The sequence below is a fragment of the Pseudophryne corroboree genome, chromosome 8 (genome assembly GCF_028390025.1).
Source record: "Pseudophryne corroboree isolate aPseCor3 chromosome 8, aPseCor3.hap2, whole genome shotgun sequence".
Lineage (NCBI taxonomy): Eukaryota > Metazoa > Chordata > Amphibia > Anura > Myobatrachidae > Pseudophryne > Pseudophryne corroboree.
This window is the reverse complement of record NC_086451.1, coordinates 308,559,262-308,567,622: the sequence shown is the minus strand read 5'-3', so window position 1 is coordinate 308,567,622 and position 8,361 is coordinate 308,559,262.

The window sequence follows — 8,361 nt, the reverse complement described above, 5'->3', positions numbered from 1 at the left end:
CCTCAGGATTTAAAAAGTGAATCACAGTGCAACTAAATTATAAAAAAAAAAGTGAAGTATAAACTGTGATTGGATAAAATAATTTAATAAAATACATTCATAAAACATTGACAACAATAAAAATAAAAAGTGTGTGTATTCACTGATATTCAATTGAAATATACTAGCAGCACAGAAAACGATAGTTCCAAATAATTCAGTATGACCAAGCAATTAGCTAGGAATAGATCCTGCTGCAATAAATACTTGAAGGGATACTAACGTCCTGAATTAAGGAACTTGCTGCTATGACTGCAGGCCAATTGTGATATAAAGAATCAATCAATCCTGGGAAAATATATTGCTCATATAATGATGAGGTAGTTAATCGAACCAGACTAGCCTGTATTAAGATGAGTAATGCATGATGAAATCCAAAATATACACTGATATGAAAAATGAATGTAAGGGCAGCTCCAGCAGGTGACCGAGCTTTGCAACCTATGGACAACTAGTGGATTTCCCAACTTAAGTTACAGGAAATAGAATTGAAAACAGGAGAGTCTTTCTGGCCTTGAGAAGAGTACGTTAAAGATCAAAATTTCATTGTGACACTTCTGCTACATAAACTAGTCCCAGACTCGTCCGTAAATGGGAGTCAAGAAATATTGGAATATTAACGGTAGTGTCAGTACTTAAAATATAATTGGTTCTATATTTCTTGAAATATGAAACCCAGCAGATGCCTTTCTTGGTAGCTGAACTTAAATGTCCTTTAAGGAAATAGAAAGAGGCGACCAAGTTTTCAAACTCTAGCAGCAAAACGTACGTCTTCCATTTTCCAGTCCGTGTCTGACTTCCAGCCCTACGGCTAATCTCCTCGCCCTACAAACTTGGAATCTAACAGGGCAGTATTACATGGCAGGCACTAGTCATTCTAGATGTGGCTTAGACAAACCTGATATCCAACTGTGCCTATTATACTTGGTGCGTTGTGTATTGTCTTTTTCATATAAGGGCTGGCTCTCTCATCCTAGCAGCCAGGCTACTCTGCACTGCTATTTAACATCAGAGTGCTTAGTGCAGCATTGTGGATAGCAGAAGCAGGCAACTCTCTTTTGTATTTAATCAGAGCATAAAATAGATTCTCTCTCATCCAGCATTCGATACACATGCAGGACAGCAGAAGAATCTGTTTCTCTACTCCCTGGTCCTATCCTCCTTTGAATTACATACTAGTGTGTATTAAGGGGAGTCATGCATGCTGAAATCCAAAAACCAAACTTTTGTGATAGAAAAAATTAATGTAAGGGCTAGAGATGAGCGGGTTCGGTTCCTCGGAATCCGAACCCCCCCGAACTTCAGCCTTTTTACACGGGTCCGAGGCAGACTCGGATCTTCCCGCCTTGCTCGGTTAACCGAGCGCCCGAACGTCATCATCCCACTGTCGGATTCTCGCGAGGCTCGTATTCTATCGCGAGACTCGGATTCTATATAAGGAGCCGCGCGTCGCCGCCAATTTCACACGTGCATTGAGATTGATAGGGAGAGGACGTGTCTGGCGTCCTCTCCGTTAGAATAGATAGAGACACTTGAGTTGATTTACTACTAACTTAGTAATTTTGGGGAGCATTAGGAGTACTCAGAGTGCAGAGTTTTGCTGATAGTTACTAGTGACCACCACCAGTTTTATTTATTATTTAATATAATCCGTTCTCTGCCTGAAAAAAAACGATACACAGTCACATACCATATCTGTGCTCAGCCTCAGTGTGCTGCATGATAATATCATCTATGTATATCTGACTGTGCTGAGTGCTCACTGCTCACACAGCTGAATTGTGGGGGAGACTGGGGTGCAGTTATAGCAGGAGTACAGTGCACACTTTTGCTGCCAGTGTGACTGACCAGTGACCACCAGTATATTGTCTGCCTGAAAAAGTTAAACACTCCTGTGGTGTTTTTTTTTTTATTCTATAAACGCATTCTGCTGACAGTGTCCAGCAGGTCCGTCATTCATTATATTATATAAATATTTACCTGCAGTAGTGTTATATTTTTTTTGTTCATCTCTATCATCTTTATCATCTCTATATTAGCAGACGCAGTACGGTAGTCCACGGCTGTGCTCGTCCATAATTGTATACCTACCTGTGGTGGGTTTTTTTTTTCTATCTTCTTCATACTAGTAGTTTAGGAGTCTGCTGACAGTGTCCAGCAGGTCCGTCATTATATTATATATACCTGCAGTAGTGATATATATATATTTTTTATATCATTATCATCTCTATACTAGCAGACGCAGTACGGTAGTCCACGGCTGTAGCTACCTCTGTGTCGTCAGTGCTCGTCCATAATTGTATACCTACCTGTGGTGGTTTTTTTTTTCTATCTTCTTCATACTAGTAGTTTAGGAGTCTGCTGACAGTGTCCAGCAGGTCTGTCATTATATTATATATACCTGCAGTAGTGATATATATATATTTTTTATATCATTATCATCTCTATACTAGCAGACGCAGTACGGTAGTCCACGGCTGTAGCTACCTCTGTGTCGTCAGTGCTCGTCCATAATTGTATACCTACCTGTGGTGGGGTTTTTTTTTTCTATCTTCTTCATACTAGTAGTTTAGGAGTCTGCTGACAGTGTCCAGCAGGTCCGTCATTATATTATATATACCTGCAGTAGTGATATATATATATTTTTTATATCATTATAATCTCTATACTAGCAGATGCAGTACGGTAGTCCATGGCTGTAGCTACCTCTGTGTCATCAGTCACTCGTCATCCATAAGTATACTAGTATCCATCCATCTCCATTGTTTACCTGAGGTGCCTTTTAGTTGTGCCTATTAAAAGATGGAGAACAAAAATGTTGAGGTTCCAAAAATAGGGAAAGATCAAGATCCACTTCCACCTCGTGCTGAAGCTGCTGCCACTAGTCATGGCCGAGACGATGAAATTCCATCAACGTCGTCGGCCAAGGCCGATGCCCAATGTCATAGTACAGAGCATGTAAAATCCAAAACACAAAATATCAGTAAAAAAAGGACTCAAAAATCTAAAATAAAATCGTCGGAGGAGAAGCGTAAACTTGCCAATATGCCATTTACCACACGGAGTGGAAAGGAACGGCTGAGGCCCTGGCCTATGTTCATGGCTAGTGGTTCAGCTTCACATGAGGATGGAAGCACTCAGCCTCTCGCTAGAAAAATGAAAAGACTTAAGCTGGCAAATGCACAGCAAAGAACTGTGCGTTCTTCGAAATCACAAATCCACAAGGAGAGTCCAATTGTGTCGGTTGCGATGCCTGACCTTCCCAACACTGGACGTGAAGAGCATGCGCCTTCCACCATTTGCACGCCCCCTGCAAGTGCTGGAAGGAGCACCTGCAGTCCAGTTCCTGATAGTCAGATTGAAGATGTCAGTGTTGAAGTACACCAGGATGAGGAGGATATGGGTGTTGCTGGCGCTGGGGAGGAAATTGACAAGGAGGATTCTGATGGTGAGGTGGTTTGTTTAAGTCAGGCACCCGGGGAGACACCTGTTGTCCGTGGGAGGAATATGGCCATTGACATGCCTGGTGAAAATACCAAAAAAATCAGCTCTTCGGTGTGGAAGTATTTCAACAGAAATGCGGACAACAGGTGTCAAGCCGTGTGTTGCCTTTGTCAAGCTGTAATAAGTAGGGGTAAGGACGTTAACCACCTCGGAACATCCTCCCTTATACGTCACCTGCAGCGCATTCATCATAAGTCAGTGACAAGTTCAAAAACTTTGGGCGACAGCGGAAGCAGTCCACTGACCAGTAAATCCCTTCCTCTTGTAACCAAGCTCACGCAAACCACCCCACCAACTCCCTCAGTGTCAATTTCCTCCTTCCCCAGGAATGCCAATAGTCCTGCAGGCCATGTCACTGGCAATTCTGACGAGTCCTCTCCTGCCTGGGATTCCTCCGATGCATCCTTGAGTGTAACGCCTACTGCTGCTGGCGCTGCTGTTGTTGCTGCTGGGAGTCGATGGTCATCCCAGAGGGGAAGTTGTAAGACCACTTTTACTACTTCCACCAAGCAATTGACTGTCCAGCAGTCCTTTGTGAGGAAGATGAAATATCACAGCAGTCATCCTGCTGCAAAGCGGATAACTGAGGCCTTGGCATCCTGGGCGGTGAGAAACGTGGTTCCGGTATCCATCATTACTGCAGAGCCAACTATAGACTTGTTTGAGGTACTGTGTCCCCGGTACCAAATACCATCTAGGTTCCATTTCTCTAGGCAGGCGATACCGAAAATGTACACAGACCTCAGAAAAAGACTCACCAGTGTCCTAAAAAATGCAGTTGTACCCAATGTCCACTTAACCACGGACATGTGGACAAGTGGAGCAGGGCAGACTCAGGACTATATGACTGTGACAGCCCACTGGGTAGATGTATTGACTCCCGCCGCAAGAACAGCAGCGGCGGCACCAGTAGCAGCATCTCGCAAACGCCAACTCTTTCCTAGGCAGGCTACGCTTTGTATCACCGCTTTCCAGAATACGCACACAGCTGAAAACCTCTTACGGCAACTGAGGAAGATCATCGCAGAATGGCTTATCCCAATTGGACTCTCCTGTGGATTTGTGGCATCGGACAACGCCAGCAATATTGTGTGTGCATTAAATCTGGGCAAATTCCAGCACGTCCCATGTTTTGCACATACCTTGAATTTGGTGGTGCAGAATTATTTAAAAAACGACAGGGGCGTGCAAGAGATGCTGTCGGTGGCCAGAAGAATTGCGGGACACTTTCGGCGTACAGGCACCACGTACAGAAGACTGGAGCAACACCAAAAACGCCTGAACCTGCCCTGCCATCATCTGAAGCAAGAAGTGGTAACGAGGTGGAATTCAACCCTCTATATGCTTCAGAGGTTGGAGGAGCAGCAAAAGGCCATTCAAGCCTATACAACTGACCACGATATAGGAGGTGGAATGAACCTGTCTCAAGCGCAGTGGAGAATGATTTCAACGTTGTGCAAGGTTCTGCAACCTTTTGAACTTGCCACACGTGAAGTCAGTTCAGACACTGCCAGCCTGAGTCAGGTCATTCCCCTCATCAGGCTTTTGCAGAAGAAGCTGGAGACATTGAAGGAGGAGCTAACACTGAGCGATTCCGCTAGGCATGTGGGACTTGTGGATGGAGCCCTTAATTCGCTTAACAAGGATTCATGGGTGGTCAATCTGTTGAAATCAGAGCACTACATTTTGGCCACCGTGCTCGATCCTAGATTTAAAACCTACGTTGTATCTCTCTTTCCGGCAGACACAAATCTGCTGGGGTTCAAAGAACTGTTGGTGAGAAAATTGTCAAGTCAAGTGGAACGCGACCTGTCAACATCTCCTCCTTCACATTCTCCCGCAACTGGGGGTGCGAGGAAAAGGCTCAGAATTCCGAGCCCACCCGCTGGCGGTGATGCAGGGCAGTCTGGAGCGACTGCTGATGCTGACATCTGGTCCGGACTGAAGGACCTGCCAACGATTACGGACATGTCGTCTACTGTCACTGCATATGATTCTCTCACCATTGAAAGAATGGTGGAGGATTATATGAGTGACCGCATCCAAGTAGGCACGTCAGACAGTCCGTACGTATACTGGCAGGAAAAAGAGGCAATTTGGAGGCCCTTGCACAAACTGGCTTTATTCTACCTAAGTTGCCCTCCCACAAGTGTGTACTCCGAAAGAGTGTTTAGTGCCGCCGCTCACCTTGTCAGCAATCGGCGTACGAGGTTACTTCCAGAAAATGTGGAGAAGATGATGTTCATTAAAATGAATTATAATCAATTCCTCCATGGAGACATTCACCAGCAGCAATTGCCTCCACAAAGTACACAGGGAGCTGTGATGGTGGATTCCAGTGGGGACGAATTGATAATCTGTGAGGAGGGGGATGTACACGGTGATGAATCGGAGGATGATGATGAGGTGGACATCTTGCCTCTGTAGAGCCAGTTTGTGCAAGGAGAGATTAATTGCTTCTTTTTTGGTGGGGGTCCAAACCAACCCGTCATTTCAGTCACAGTCGTGTGGCAGACCTTGTCACTGAAATGATGGGTTGGTTAAAGTGTGCATGTCCTGTTTATACAACATAAGGGTGGGTGGGAGGGCCCAAGGACAATTCCATCTTGCACCTCTTTTTTCTTTCATTTTTCTTTGCGTCATGTGCTGTTTGGGGAGAGTTTTTTGGAAGGGCCATCCTGCGTGACACTGCAGTGCAACTCCTAGATGGGCCAGGTGTTTGTGTCGCAGAGAATACTAGATATTCTTTGCCATACACACAAAAAAACCTCTTTATATCAGGCGCTAATATTAGATGTTATAAAAAAGCCCTTTTGGATATAATGATACTCAGCTGCAAAAAGTTAATGACCTGGGGTTAACAGGACAAATGAATTACACTGGACCACCCAAGTGCAATTAAACACAGAACTCCAATTTATAATACCTCTTGCGCTATAATTATATAATTACAAGATATGACTGACAAGAATAACAGACTCCTATAAAATTAAAAATATATTTAATATTGTATGAATTGTCATATATCATAAAACAAGACCGGTCTTAAAAGTTTAAACATCAAAAAATGACAGGTATATATACTTTCTAATAAATGGAGGTGGACTTTAAGCATAATCTGTGCACAGAAGTGTAAAAACAAGCTCTATAGCTATATGACTTAATTGATGAAAACAAAAAATTGAATCAAGTGTAGCTGCTGGTAAGACCCATATATTAATTGTTTCCAATAGATAGTCACTTTTTATCAAATTTCTTTAGGATATAAAAATCCAACATATAACGATGAAATGAATAAGAGCCTTTTGTAACCGAAATCTTACGTGAGGTGAGAGCAAGTGGTATCAGCAGAAATGCATCCCGACGACCACCACAGTGGCTTGTAGCTGCGGGGAAAAAACGGCACCTGCAATGGCGCCCGCTGTGACTAAACCTGCTCCGTCACGATGCTCCACGGGTATCCACCTCTACGTGCCGTTTGCGGGCACCGGTAAGCGGCTCCTCTCTACTCAAAATCAAATGACCAGGCAGAAGAATGTTACAGCCGGTACGTGATGCGGGTCTAACTCCAGCTGGGGTCCAACAAAATCAGTAACTGACGCGTTTCGCTCCTTCCACAGGGGCTTCCTCTGTGGGAGGACCGAAACGCGTCAGAAACTGATTTTGTTGGACCCCAGCTGGAGTTAGACCCGCATCACGTACCGGCTGTAACATTCTTCTGCCTGGTCATTTGATTTTGAGTGGAGAGGAGCCGCTTACCGGTGCCCGCAAATGGCACGTAGAGGTGGATACCCGTGGAGCATCGTGACGGAGCAGGTTTAGTCACAGCGGGTGCCATTGCAGGTGCCGTTTTTTCCCCGCAGCTACAAGCCACTGTGGTGGTCGTCGGGATGCATTTCTGCTGATACCACTTGCTCTCACCTCACGTAAGATATCGGTTACAAAAGGCTCTTATTCATTTCATTTCATCGTTATATGTTGGATTTTTATATCCTAAAGAACTTTGATACAAAGTGACTATCTATTGGAAACAATTAATATATGGGTCTTACCAGCAGCTACACTTGATTCAATTTTTTGTTTTCATCAATTAAGTCATATAGCTATAGAGCTTGTTTTTACACTTCTGTGCACAGATTATGCTTAAAGTCCACCTCCATTTATTAGAAAGTATATATACCTGTCATTTTTTGATGTTTAAACTTTTAAGACCGGTCTTGTTTTATGATATATGACAATTCATACAATATTAAATATATTTTTAATTTTATAGGAGTCTGTTATTCTTGTCAGTCATATCTTGTAATTATATAATTATAGCGCAAGAGGTATTATAAATTGGAGTTCAGGTGTTTGTGTCGGCCACTAGGGTCGCTTATCTTAGTCACACAGCTACCTCATTGCGCCTCTTTTTTTTCTTCTTTGCGTCATGTGCTGTTTGGGGAGTATTTTTTGGAAGGGCCATCCTGCGTGACACTGCAGTGCCACTCCTAGATGGGCCAGGTGTTTGTGTCGGCCACTAGGGTCACTTATCTTAGTCACACAGCTACCTCATTGCGCCTCTTTTTTTTCTTCTTTGCGTCATGTGCTGTTTGGGGAGTATTTTTTGGAAGGGCCATCCGGCCTGACACTGCAGTGCCACTCCTAGATGGGCCAGGTGTTTGTGTCGGCCACTAGGGTCGCTTAGCTTACTCACACAGCTACCTCATTGCGCCTCTTTTTTTCTTTGCGTCATGTGCTGTTTGGGGAATGTTTTTTGGAAGGGCCATCCTGCGTGACACTGCAGTGCCACTCCAAGATGGGCCAGGTGTTTGTGTC